The sequence below is a fragment of the Siphateles boraxobius genome, unplaced genomic scaffold (genome assembly GCF_051911475.1).
Source record: "Siphateles boraxobius isolate OS27281-9 unplaced genomic scaffold, OSU_SipBor_1 46, whole genome shotgun sequence".
Taxonomy (NCBI): Eukaryota; Metazoa; Chordata; class Actinopteri; order Cypriniformes; family Leuciscidae; genus Siphateles; species Siphateles boraxobius.
In genome coordinates, this window is record NW_027509097.1 from 10,721,995 (window position 1) to 10,737,097 (window position 15,103).

General features: G+C 38.0%; 1 protein-coding gene across 1 annotated transcript in view; it reads right to left on the reverse strand.

Moving 5' to 3' along the window:
• The window catches only part of spata20 (spermatogenesis associated 20), a 46,385-nt gene that overhangs the window by 3,417 nt on the left and 27,865 nt on the right, over positions 1–15,103 (reverse strand). The gene's annotated exons all lie outside the window — the stretch shown is intronic.

Sequence of the window (15,103 nt, forward strand, 5' to 3'; positions counted from 1 at the left end):
TTTGCCTAAAAAAATGCATCATCACTGCAGCACTCTATACAGAGATTGCACTGTCAAAAATTTAGGAAGCGGTTCCCAGAAAACTCAGAATAAGTCCAGTATCTCTCTGTAAATAACCATGGGAATGGTGCTTGAGGTTGGATTTCCAACTTAAAGGGTTAGTTCACCCAAAAATGAAAATTCTGTCAGTAATTACTCACCCTCATGTTGTTCCAACCCCGTAAGACTTTCGTTCATCTTCGGAACACGAATTAAGATATTTTTTATGAAATGCGCGAGAACTGAGAAGATGACGCTCACGATTATTTGATGGGAAAGTGTGAAAGGTAAGCCATTCATTTTGCTGCATTGGTAAGGTGCTTTTACGTTTTCTCGCTGGTTTCTCACGATTCGGACATCCAGGAAATGCACACTTTAGAACCATTTTAAACACTACATTGAGACCCATCTGCGTCATCTTCTCAGTTCTCGCGCATGCGTCGTGGCGCTCTCGTGAACTCACTCAGAGGCCCACATGGAAGAAAATTAAATGTTGAATTAAGTCGTTATTTTTGCGCACAAAAAGTATTCTTGTTGCTTGATAAACTTAAGGATGAGCCACTGTAGTCACTTGGATTATTTTAACAATGTGTTTACTAACTTTCTGGGCGGGCAGATGCAATTACCTAGCAGCCTATGAAGGAGTGAAACAGCTCTCAGATTTCATCAAAAATATCTTAATGTGTGTTCCGAAGATGAACGAAAGGGGTTGGAACAACATGAGGATGAGTAATCATTGACAGAATCTTCATTTTTGGGTGAACTAACCCCTTAAAGTCTGCATGAAATCAAAATTGCAATTGTCAATTATTCACTATTGTGATTTATATCCATGTGAAATGGCTTCTCGGACAAGGAAAAATATAGGACGGAATTTAATTTTGACTGTCAGGAATTGATTGGATCTTTGTCTTAAAAGAGCTTAGTGAATTTAAAGGCTGTAATATACTACTATTTTACACATTTTTGCCCCGATTTGCAGGCTGGACAAGTCGACGCAAGTTGGTGAAAGTGAGAGCTGATCTGATTTTGGGCAGTTGACCATTTTCACACAAAATTGCATTTGATGGGCAGACTCAAATCCAGCTTCAGACTGTGATTACCTCCATGTTTGATATTTTGAGACAATTTTAGAACACATTGTTTTCATGTTTGTTTGCATGTTTGTGGTTGAGTTTTTGTGTTCGATCTGTTACGGTTTTGAGTTGTGCAGTGTATTCCAGCGTTAACTGGTTCACCTTTTCCTCATTTCTGTCTACTGCTCCTGTATATATTCTGATGTAGTACTCTTTTAGATGTATTGCACATACTCTGCCAGCAAGTCTGAACATTGTTATTTATCGATTCCAAATTTCTTGTCTGAGCCCCTATTTTAGCCCATAGTCTCACAGATTAGTCTGGTGGTGTTTTGGTATATTTCTAACTACTGGCTCTAATGGTGTTGTTTGCAGTACATCTCAGCTTCTGTGTTTTATGCTTTTGCTACAAAACCTTCTGCACATGAATCCATCTCCTACTCTGTTTTCTGTTTTACAAATTCCCATGAGCTAAGCCATGATTCCATCCCAGCTACCATGCACTGATATACTTCTTCCAGACTGTCAGCTCCTACCTACTCTCACCTAAACACACACAAAATCAGGCACAAACACTCGCACACACAAACAGTTGATTAGTCAGGGGAATTTCATCAGCTTCTTCTCCTGGCAGAATGGAGCCTCTCTGGAGAGCTTGAGGCTGTCAGCACGCACAAGTGGAGCACACAGCCATTAGTCATTTAATTTTCTGCCGTAAGTTTATTTCTTGGTTGGAGAGGAATGGAGGATCATGACCTCATTGATTCCCCTGTCTTCGTCTACACCCCTCAAAGGTAAAGGCCACTGTACAGAATAAGTATATGCAGTGCAAGGTATTGTCAGTGGTTCTGTGACATATTAAATGATAAATCAACAATGGGAGTTTTTCATATTTTGATTAAACATAAATTGTTATTTAATGTTGGGACTGATCAGCTGAAATATAAAATTCTTTAGATGAAAGTCCCTAGATCTAAACGCTTTGCTCGAGATAATTACAGCATATATGAATAGAAAATAATATTTTTGTCCAAACAAAGACAAAATAAGAAATACAAATGTGTAAAAGAAAATACTGGTGTGGACCATAGACTGTAAAAAAAGATGGACGACGCCCCTTCGCTCTCTTGCATTGGCGAGAAGTGAAGCCACCATTGTCCCGATATGGCGCTGACATCTTGGGACTTGAGTCTGCGCAGTTGCGATTTCGGGACCAGACATGCGCAGTAATGAGCAGGAAGCTAAAGCCGCGACATCAACGCGCCGCCCTCACTCTCGCTGAATCAATCGCAAGCACACACCTCTGCTGCAGAACAACCCATTATGTCGGTGTGAATAATTAATTCTAGAAATTTAGATATTAAATTTAAAGCTCCAGTCTCCTCAGTCCTCCAAAGATCCCGAAAAAAAAGTGCGTTGTTGCTTCAGTGACTACTTCGCTCAGAGAACCTGTCAATCACAGCTGTCAATCATGACGCCACAGCGCCGTTTTTATAGCATCAAAAAACTAACTAAAAACAAACTTATTTTAAAAACAAACACTTGAAATTACATCAGTGTGATAACAATTACAGTAAATGACAGAAACTATCTTTGGAAAAAAGATATGTGAAGTGTAATTTAATTGTTTAATTGGTCTCACGTCCCGTTGAATAACATGGGGAGGTGGGGTTTATGAGCTATACTAGGACCGGTCACTGGGGGGGGGGGGGGGGGGGGGGGGGGGGGCGATCGAGACTTTTCAGCCTGTGCGGCACGCTTGGTGTGGACAGGATAAAATTAATGAATTAAAAATTATAAAATTTCATTAATTAATAAAATGAAAACTGGTGTAAAGAAGATTTAAAAACAAAATTGAGGGTAAAACTGTTTTTAATTAGTAAAACTGTGTAAAAAATTTAATCTTGAGAAAATGTAGGATATTTTCATTAAAAAATACACACAAAAAAACTGTAAAACAAAAATAATAACACTGGTCTGGAACAGATTAAAAAAATTAAAGGTAACAACATTTTAACTTTTAAACCGTTAAACATAATTTTTAAAAATTAAATTGCAAAATTTTAAATATATTTCTTTAAAAAAAAAACAATTCTCTCTCTATATGTATATATATAGAAAATGTAAAAAAATAACACTGGTGTGGACAACATTAAATTTAGAGATGCACCAATTCTAAAGTTCTCCACCGATACCGATAGCCAATTATTCAGAATGATATCTGCTGATGCCTCTATACCGATAGTTTGATTTTCATAAGGGAAAAAAATCTCTCCCAAGTAATGCTGAAAACTATAAGGAAAAAAGGGGGAAAAAATACTACGGAAGTCAATGGGGTCCATCAACTCTTTGGGTACTGACATTCTTCAAAATATCATCTTTTGTGTTCAGCAGAAGAAAGAAATTCATGCAGGTTTGAAACAACTTGAGGGTGAGTAAATAATGACAGAATTTTCCTTTTTAAGTGAACTGTCCCTTTAACTTCGACAGAATTTTAACTTCGACAGAATTTCAACACAAAAGATTTTGTTCACACATACAGCATGAGTTACAATCTGACACATTTTTCCACCCCTTTTTGATTGACAGGATATAATCGAACCTGATCCTATGGTGTTTTTAAACAATCGGCCGTTGGCCAATTTTTTTGCCTTTATTGGCTGATACATCGGTGCCCTTATTAAAATAGAGAAAAATATATTTTTAGTCTGAATTAATGAATGGTGAAACTGTGATAAAACACTGGTGGACAGGATTACAAAAATCAACAGCCCATAAACAAACAAACTGTGCTTTCAGAAAAATCTGTAAAAGTGTGAACAATAAGACCTCCTCTCTTACAACCACAATCAACGAAGTTACATTCAACAGATCAAAAAGCAATGCGACAAGGATTTCCAGCATGGCCACAACTCAAAGTGAAAAAAGTGTGAAAAGGGCAACCACCTAAGCAGAGAACATTTTCTTCTTTTCCATTTCATCTGATCTAGCGCATGACCTCTGCAGACTCTGCTTCTCTGGTCTTAGTGCTCATGATCCTATGGAGGACTTAATGATGTTAAGGGTTGGCTATTCCTGCGAGGCTGATGCATAGGTCAGGTCTACACATACATCAAGATGCACTCGCGAGTCGCAAGATGGCCAAAAACATCTCTAACCCTGACCCTGTCTAGATCCCAATTAGGGCAAGCATGAATCAGACTACATAATTTAAACAAAAAAACAAACAAATAAAAAGCCTAAGCTAGCTAAAAATGATGAATGTTAGCTTGTCCATCTAAAGCCCCTATTAAGCACTCAGATCTCTCTTGGGTTGCTCATTAAAGCTTGTCAGGGATTCATCCGGTGGCAAAGAAACTCTAAAGTGACAATTTCCCATGAGGTGGAGTACCTGCGGAAATACTCTCATGAGGAGGATGAAAGACTTGCAAGGTATTTTAATTGTCTGACTGTAGTGTTAGGCTAAAAGTCTCTCCCTTTGAGGTTTTTTGAGGGTGCTTTCAGGTAAACGAATAATTAAGTTCTCAAGTAATTTCAGGAAAGTAACAGGAAATGGAAGTATATTGCATGGTGGGCAATAATATTATACAATTCTCTTCAGAATGACCACATGTGGATATTATCAAGCCTTTCACCAAGCACTTTCAGTAAAAAGGTTTGATTTGGAAAACGATATCCAAAAAGTGATTTTCCTCTCTACTGTTAGAGGAAGAATAAGCTAATGCTACCAAATTAATTTGATTTCAATTATTTCTAAAAGCTTTTTGCAGACCATTACCTGCTTCAGAACATCTCAAAATATTCTGAGGAAATGAGACAGACAAAAGTAGAAGCATTTTTTGTTTTTTACGCTGATTAACACAGATAAAGACCTTGCTTAATCTGAGTACAGTTAATTTAAAGATGGACAAAGACACAGCAACTTGTCATCCCTTCAGGGTCTATCTATCTCATGGTCGGCCACATCTAAGGCTATTTTATAGGCTGATGTTGTCTAGTGTGTGAGTGTGTTAAATGCATAGTGTTAAATGCAGAGAGCTAGTGACATTTGACAGCTGCTGAAATGCTGAGCCACATGGTCTTATATCAGGACGAAAAAAAGAAAGAAAAAACAAATTACTTAACACAGCCCCAAGTTGTGAGTTGAGGCTGCACAGCCTGTTATTTCCAAATAGTCATAATATCCAATGAGATTTTGAAATCAATCTTTCATTGTTTCCTTTGTTTCAATTTGGAATAATAAAAAGCTAAAATACGTTACTTTCATCAACAATATCCAATAATGCTTTAGTACAAGGGTTTTCAGTTGTTTCATATCCAGAACCCCAAAATATAATATAATTGTAACATTTATTCTAAAAATGTATATAAATTATATATTTTCATATAAGATCCAATAATGCTGTGTGCACTTTTGCCAAGCCCACGAGCTTCGCTGCAGACTTCTACCCGGTAGTTAAAGCAGCATTACATCACAGAAATGTGGCCTCGGAGAAAGATTGCAAGGGCTTAGGGTTCCATTTTGGGACAGAGCCCTTCTACTATCACACAAAAACCGTTTCACCGTTTGTATTACTCCACTTATTTTTGCTGGATCTATACTGACAGCGTTTCTTACAGCAGGCATCAATGGCGAGCAAATCCACTATAATTTCACAAATAGTACTGTTATAGTTTCACGGAATGTAATTTTAAGAATTTTTTTGGGGGAGAATGTAGTTGTGTAGACCTCAACTATGCAATTTATATATAAACATAGATAGTAGATAGTGGTTAAACATCAATTTGTTCTGGTTACAGTATATAAAACGGGCAATCTTTGGTCTTATTAATCTATTGCTTGTTCCAGAGCACAATCGATTTGGCTAAGGGCAAACTAACTAGTACTAACTAGAGTGCTGCTTTTGACTGAATTCATTGCTTGTGTTTATTTCCTGTTGTACAAACTCCTTATACTTGCATGGCTATTGTTGTTTATTTAAATATTATTGTTCAATAAATAATATAAAAGTATATGATATTGAAAAAGGGTCTGTTAGCAATTGTGATTTCGACTTCAGTGAAAGTTACATTATTACGACAATAAATGGCGGCAAGCGAGTCAGTAGCAAAGACTTTTATATTGAAAGAGACTGAAACAACGACATTATTTTTACTTTAAACAGCTTATAGGATGCAACAGACAAATGCATTGACTAGCGGTCAAAAGGACAAAGACAAAGATATCGCTTTCCTCAGTGAACATTCAAACTGATTTTTGAAGAATGAACTGAAGAATAAATGCTATTTCAGAAACAGATAATACACTCGCTTAGTTGATTTCTCTCATTATACTCTAATACAATACGCTTCAATAAAGCAACTCAGCATTCTTTGGTTGCTAGTTCTAAAGTTACGTTTTATAATTAGTAACAAAGGCTTGGGCTCATCTGTTAAACTGTCAACTTGAGATTTAAATCTGAGATTTAAACCATTTTACATGGCACACTCTGAACAGTAATTTAATCAACCTTTTTTGTAAAAGAGATATTACAAGCTAAACTTACTAAGTATTACTTTCAGGAACTGTTTCTAAACACAAAATCTGTGTGACAGATTGCGGAGCATGCGTGGGTGTATTTTAGCATCTCCCCTGAAGAAGGAGATGCAGAGTTAGATTGTTCATTAGACATGAGTGATGATGATGATGTGTGACCTGACTTTTGGAATATAAGACAGGAGATTAGCTGACATTAATTATGATTACAAAGACAAGGCAAAGAGAAATCCCAGACTCTCAATCTTTTTCTGAAAATCAGAATTGTGAAGTTCCTCTCATTTATGCTTAGGGACAATACTGCTTTTTTAAAAACAATGTGCTAGTAATGTGTGTAACTGCTTCTACAACACAAATCACAGAGTTTTCAGAGATCTACAATAATCCTCCATTGCGTTGTTTTTGAGTTTCTAAGGCCTTTTTAAACCTTTGCTTTGTACTCTTCCGTTCTCGCTGGGTTGCCTCGGGACCTCTCTGGCTGTTGTCATGTCTCAGCGGCCTTGTTAGGGATTCAGGACCATTTGTCTCAGTAATCACACGAAGTCGAGACCTCTTCTCGGTCCAAAGGGCCATGCTCTACTCTACTGCCGAAATCCCATCTCAGATGAACACTAGAAATATTAGCACTTAAAAGGTTCCAGTCTCCTCTGTACTTAAATAAATGATTGTATGAAAACCACATCCCTGCATTATAGTTATAATTAAATGAACTTTTAAACGAACAAAAGTTTTCTTTGTTGGGCAACAGTACACCTGGACAGCGTTAATATGGATGGACTAAATTGATCTCAGAACAGACTTTCTCTGAGCACAAGGAAATCATATGACTGTAGTGAGCAGCTGGTTGCCATCATCCGAGATATGGAGTGGCTGTTCTAATGCCTCGTATTCTACGGTAACAAGCCCCACGAGGATTCGCACCCGTACCACCTTTATAATCAACATAGGTTTTTGGCCTAGTTAAAGTATGGATACATTTATTCCAACAATTTTAATCATGCCTACAGATCGCAACGGCTGGGATTAATTGATTTTGATGAGTGTTGAATTCAAGAGTCCGCTAGCAAATTTGAATTAAATAAGTAAGAACAGATGAGACTGCAAAAGCAGGAGATTCTTGCAAAGTGCATTCCCCACAATTAAACCCTGTGACCCAAAATGAAGGAACAGATGATACAATAATTGGATTTAAATTAAAAAAGATTTTCTAGTCTGCTTGGCTAATGTATCGTAAAAAATGCATTTTTGCTACAGTCCTTTCAACACACTCTCGAATCTCTCAATGTCTGTGTTCATAAACCTTTAATATACTTCGCACCAAATGCTCAATGATGTTGAACATTCCATTATCACAATGAAGGCACAGCGAGAGCCGATCAGAGGAAGCCTAATACTTACAGTGGAATGGGAATAATTCATTTTGTCTAACTCAGTGAAGCGTGTAGTAAGGTCTCGGGTCACTAAAAGAGAATTAGTTGTGTCTCTCAGATCACTGCAGGGCCACACATGTTCATAAGCCAAATCGGTTTACACAGACTAGCATCAGCCATTAAAAATATCAGAGTTGTGCACCATGAGCAAAAAAATAAATATGCCATTTAAATTTTTAGTTGCAATTTCCAATGACAGACAGTGGTGGGAGAGGAGCAAACAAAGAAAAATGTAATTTAACAAAAAAAATGGGGGAGTTGACAGAGGGAGGAGCCAGGTAGGAGACGACGGAGGGAGGAGCCATGGAGTGACTCAAACCAGTGCCAGGACGAAGGCCCATGGAAGAACTGGTGGAGGGAGGAACCAGGTGGGAACCATGGTGGAGGCAGAGGGACGAGGGATCCTGGGGAATGACAGACCAAGGTGGAGTTGAGGGTGCATGGAGCCAAAGTGGAACCAATGGGTTGACAGGCCAAGGTGGAGCTATGGGATCAACACACCAAGGCGGAGCTGGAGACTTGGATGCGATGAAGGAGACTTGGAGCTGGCCGACAAAGAAGACTTGGAGCTGGCCAACGAAAGAGATTTGGAGCTGGCCGGCAAATGAGACTTGGAGCTGGGTGGGACCAGCGGCGGAGACAGGGCTTGAAAATGGGCTGGTGTCAGGGAATCCAGAAGTTCACATGAGAAGTAACAGACTTCAGGGCTGGGATGATTTGCTCCACAATGTCCAACTCCACCAGCACTCCCTCAGGGATGACCACTAATACCGGCTCATACACCAGGTCAGACTTGGCAGGCTCTGGCTCTCTGTTAGAGAGAACAGGTTCAGCTCTATCTAACAGGAAGATAGAGAGTGCAGGATCAGGCTCCGGGATAAACAATGGCTCCAGCTTGAGCTCCTGGACGGATATTGGGGCCCGCTCACACACCTTGTCATACTGTGCTTGCTCTGGCTCTGCAGTGGTTTCAGGCTTTAGGTCCTTGGTCGAACATAAGCACTGGCTCTGGGTTCGTGGCAGGTGTTTGAAGGAATGGGGAATGACTTGGGAGGAGGTCCGTTGTGGGTGGGGTCACTGGAGCGAGGATGGGGGTGACAGGATGATGGAATTGGACTGGGAAGGCGGAGTGGGAAGGGGAGTGACCACTCTGCCAAAAGAGCATAGTCCATGTTTTGTACCAGAGTGCAGGTGGTAGCTCCCTCTGGCAGCAGTTGGAAAAGATGGTCATCCAGCCTACTTCAGAAACATGTCTTCAAGGTACCGTCGCTATAGGACACCAGGTGGCTGAGCCAACGAGAACGGACCAAGAACTACTACTGAGGGCTATAAATACACAGGGTAACTGAGGAATAAAACAAGTCACAGGTGGGAACTAATCAATCAACTAACGAGGGACTATTAAGGTACAGAAAACAAGAAGATAGATGATAGATAGATAGATAGATAGATAGATAGATAGATAGATAGATAGATAGATAGATAGATAGATAGACAGATAGACAGACAGACAGACAGACAGACAGACAGACAGACAGACAGACAGACAGACAGACAGACAGACAGACAGAATATGAACTGGATATATTCAGTTCAGGACAGAATGGCATCATAATGTTCAATTAAACTAACCAAACATGTTGGCTAATACAAAGGGTAATTACTATCAAGTGCACACAAAACACAGCCTCTTACTGCAGACAGGCAACCCAGACAGTGTAACTTTAAATGATAATGCTGTTTTGATAACCCTTGGTGAGTTCAGGTTAAATCTATCACAGCTATATCTACACAAACACACAGGGTGAGCCAGTGTCACATGGACAGTCTTGGGTTAGAGTGGGAAGCGGAGCGCAACAGCACTCTAAACGCTCTCGCAATGTACGAACAGGAAATCTCATCAACTCCACAGTCTCCAGGCCTCAGATTCAATTTCACATTTTTCACACATGAAAACAGATCGTGCCTTTAATATTTGAAAGTAATATGTATGGATGTGTGTGTTTGTTTGAGGAACACTGATGCATGATCTTTCCATTTCCAGGATTTATATGACTATAATGAGTGAGAGCAAGCTCTGTTTTCCTTTGTTTATAAAGAATACCCAATGCCATGGAGACAAAGTGCTGGTTCTGGCTGATTCAGTGACTTAAGATGATGGCTCTCATTACGTTTAATTCATGTCCTGACTCTGGAGGTGAGAACTATTTATCCCTCTCTAATTATGTGTCTCTCTTTTAACAAATGAAAAAACAGATTAGAAAGAGAGAGAGAGAAATGTAGCATTTCTCTCTTATTGAGAGCATTTTCCTGACAAAATTTAAAAAGTTCAATTTCAGCCACTAAAGCAATAATTCACCTTTTTTTTTTTTTAAATGTAACCACATCTACACTACCATTCAAAAGTTTGTGGCCATTAAGATTTTTTTTCAAGAGCCTCTTATGTTCAAGAGCCTTTATCTGATTAAAAAAAATTATGTCTTAGTCACATGATCGTTCAGAAAGCATTCTAATATGCTGCTTTGGTACTCAAGAAATATGTCGTCTTACTATCAGTGTTGAAAACTGTGCTGCTTAATATTTTTTGTGTACATCGTGATACATTCTTAAATTATACAATGGTGCTTCTTAATATTTTTGTACAAACCATGATACATTTTTTTCTCAGGATGCTTTGATGAATAGAGAGTTCAAACAGCTTTTATTTGAAATAGAAATCTTTTGTAATAATACACAAATTAACTTTACATTTTAATTCACTTTTGATCAATTGAATGCATTGCTAAATAAAAGTATGCCCAAAAATCGTGCCCAAATTTTGGAAAGGTTCATCCAGCATGTATATGCATTAATTGGACTACAACTGGCCTTGGTGTTGTGTGCTTGCTCCAAAAGACAGAGGTGACGTGCACAGTATAATTAACCCCAGAAGCTGAACGGAAAATAAAGGTACATTTTCAATGTTGTTTCGCTGTTGAGGAGCTATATAGACAGACAACTGACTACTATACTTGGTTTTGCATTTTAATATCATGCAAAAGGCTAATATTAGACAGTAGTTCAATTACACAAAGTCCCGGCAGTTACAAATGCACATGCAAATGTACACTTAAAAATAAAGGTTCTTTATTAATATCTAAAGTTCCACCAAGAACCTTTAACATTCATGGAACCTTTCCACCGGTGGCATTTGCTGCGAAAACCCTCTTTTTTTGTTGTGTATAACCAGCACCAACTAGCATAAACCATCTTGAACCATAGCTGGTCTATTACCAGAATATGACACGGTAAATCATAGTTTATTCATTTGTCTAAGAATAGTGATACCTCGAGGGATTTAAGGCAGGGCTGATGATTTGACTGCAGGTTCAACTCAATAGCAGAGTCATCTATTTTTCAGTACGCCCTTCCAACTTTGCAATCAACGGCCTGATGCAGGCGATCTTTCGATCATGTCCAAGTCAATTAAACAAACAATTCAGACCAGGGTACATCTGAGGCTTAGTCACAGGCAGACAATAAGTGTGTGCATGCGTGTGTGTGTGTGTGTGTGTGTGTGTGTGTGTATGTGTGTGAGAAAGAGAGAGAGAGAGAGAGAGAGAGAGAGAGAGAGAGAGAGAGAGAGAAGAGAGAGAGAGAGAGAGAGAGAGAGAGAGAGAGAGAGAGAGAGAGAGAGAAGGTGAGAGAGCAGTTCCTTTATCAGTCCCTGACCAGATGAGATTCTATGCATTTTTTTTTTTTTTTTTTACTGGCTTCACTTAAACTAACTCGTTACTTGCAGCCTCTTCTGGTTGTCGTCTTGCTGTGCCTAAGAAACAGGGCCAAGTTCTTCTCTCCTTGTATCAATTCCAAGCGATATGTGAGCCCTGTTTAACATGTGAATTGAACACATGAGCACATACGATTGAATTTAAATTGAAAATGAAAACGGGACTGGGCTGCTATGTTTCCAGAGACTGTACAATTTATGCTCTTTGTGCAGATGTTCTCACACCAAAATGAAAAGTGAGACTGTATTCAGGAACAGTATCTGAAAGAATGGCGAAAGACAGGGAGCTCTCAGTGATGTGCTTCGTGCCTAGTGTCATTATGATGGATTTGTTTGAGTTCAAATGCTCCTAGAACGAATGAGTGAGTTAACTTAGTTGGCCAAGACAAATCACCTATCCAGATGTCCAGACACTTTTGCAATATAATGACAGTGAGAGTTTTAAAATCATACAATTGTGACAAACAGCCTGAAATGTAAGTCATTGGTCCCTATAGATCACTAAATCTTTCAGTTAGGGTTAGGGAAACGAGAAACGGATACAGTGCTTTTTTTGTCTTTTTTTTTTTCTAATTTAGGAGTTTGGACTGCCCGGATCCTCAATTTACTATCATTATATTGTACACAGTGGCCACAATATTCTTTGACCTGAAGGTTAATTTTTGGGTAAACTATGTTTTTAAACTCCCATAAGTAACCAACATGTGCTTTATTATGACCAGAGTGGCAGAGACAGATTTTCAAACATCACATCAGGAGACGCACTCACACACCCCAGTATCTCCTAAATACAAAAAGCGAACCATGCTATGACATATTGTGCAGATGGAAACAAGAGATCATAACTAAACTAGCCAAATATTACACCTGGCCATGAGTAAGATACATTACATTTCTTAAACCAAATAGTCTACAAAGAATAAAAACAAAAAGATCAATATATAAAGTCTTCAGACATGAAACCACCTAGAATGATATAAATAATGCAATTAACTTAGGAAAATATGACATTTTTACGAGAGAATATACGATGGGAAGCAATGTAGAACAGGACTTGATTTTATCGATATGGATAAGACTGAAATGGTCTAATAATATAATTATACTGCTAGTATTATCTTCCCTGCCTACGCAGATTCCGTTATGTCAGCAGAAAATTTGTTTTAGAAGCAAAGGAAGTTATTAAATTCTAATGAAAGATTATGAAAAACAAAAAAACATTAACATGCACAATGAGAGGGATATTAAAGTGAATAAACCTGTAAATTAAGTCTTTAAATTAAATACAAACAAAAATAAACCTCTAGGTCATGGACCCAGCTTAATGAATGAATGAATGCGAACTGACCTTATATCTCACTCACAGAGTCAGTATCATTAAGATTACATAAGTATAGGTGTAATGAGAAAGAAGATGAATGTGCCAAGGTGTCTGCCCCACAAGGGAGGAACAATGTTAATAAATGATGCACTGTGAGGAGATCAAACTCAGCCTTTGACACAAGATGTGACATGCAAGGTTCACTGATGGAGTGTAAGGTCACATGCTAACAACGTCAGCTGTCCTCCCAACACCATCCTACAGAGCCACCTACTGTAACAACAGAAATAGAGAGAAACGGGACGGCCCCAGTCTGTTTTCCATTCACAACTACTCTCATCTATTCCGCTTAAAAACAAACTCATTATTCCAGCCTTAAGGAAAGGGAGGGTTACCTCTCTAGGGGTTTTCACATTCAATAAAGATGTTAGACTTCTGTAATAAATGACAAAAGTCAGACCCCAGTGTGTCTACTGTTGTGCTTGCTATTTGTATTTCACACTTAAAACCTGTAAGGCCAGGTGTGCTGAGCATGTGTGTGTTTGCTCTTTCTGCCATCGTGCAAGAGAAGAGAGCATTCGAAGAAGCACTGGGGAAAAGGGCAGATAGAGTGCAAATGCTATCCTGAGTTATGACCTTTAGCGAAAGGAAAAAAATCCCACAAAGCCAAGCCTAAGGCTAACGTCTAGAGAAAACTCCAACTATTTACTAATTATTCCGAAATTTCAAACGTAGTGTGGTGGGTAGCCATTGTCCAAGCCCTTTGCCTGGAAGTGTGCGCGTCAGCATGCATAAGTTAAAAATCTGACAACTTGACCTTTTGCTGGAGATTACTTTAGTGAACTCATTAGCATGACTGTGCTCCGACGCACACGGCGTTCTGTGTAAACCAATGAAGGTGTCATGTACGAGGAAAAATATCTACATACAGGGAAGGGCCACTACAATCTGAAAAAAGGTCAAATGTTAAATAAGTCAGTCAGTGTTGCTTCAAATGAATCTATTATACATATGTCCATTATGCAAGATTAAAAAATGCCTTTCATATAATTATGTTTGTCTTTTTATTTTCATAATCTGAATCAATGTATGTTACATCACGAGTGTATATGTATCTATGTAACTTACACTATATTAAATGTTATTGTTACTCTCTGTCAGACCCAAGATGAAGCTAAAAAAATAAATAAATAAAAAATAGCCTTTCAATTCGCTTCTTAGCTTATTTGTAGACTTAAGTTCACAACAAATTCAAAATAAAGCTACGCAGTTTTACAGAAAAATACAACAATGCTAAAGTAAAAACCTGTTAATTGGTTACCTTACCTTAAAAGAAACTATAAATTGTTTAACATCACATCATATGTAATTCGACTGGAAAATCCTGTCAAATTTATGGTTTTTGGAAGTACAAATGTAGAATTACCATATAATGTACAGAGAAAAACAGTAAATGGATATTCTAAGAAGTCCCTGTGTGATTATATTTAATTGAAATAGTTTTGTTTCTTCATTTTTTATCAATAATGTACATTAGAGTGTGCTGTGTTAGTGTTCGTCATTTAATGTTATTTAGTTAATGTTTATTGCATTTTTTAATTTAATTTTATTTTGTCTTTGTGTGTACAACCCTGTGCACCATGTAGTATTGGTAATAATTGAGTCATAATGTGAATTATGTATTATTGATTATTAGACCTGTATTATTGTGGTGGAAATTAGCACATTTTGAGGTAAAAGCAGATTTTGCTAGTTCAATTAGATTGGTAAATTATCATTATATCACTTAATGACTGTGAATATGGATATATTGATTTTTATGGTGAATTTCTGGCAACAACAACTATCAGTTTTTACCATAAATTTTAATGGGATTTTTTTTAGTGTAAGAAATAAACTGAGCTATGATTCATAAATGAGTGTTTCTTCAAC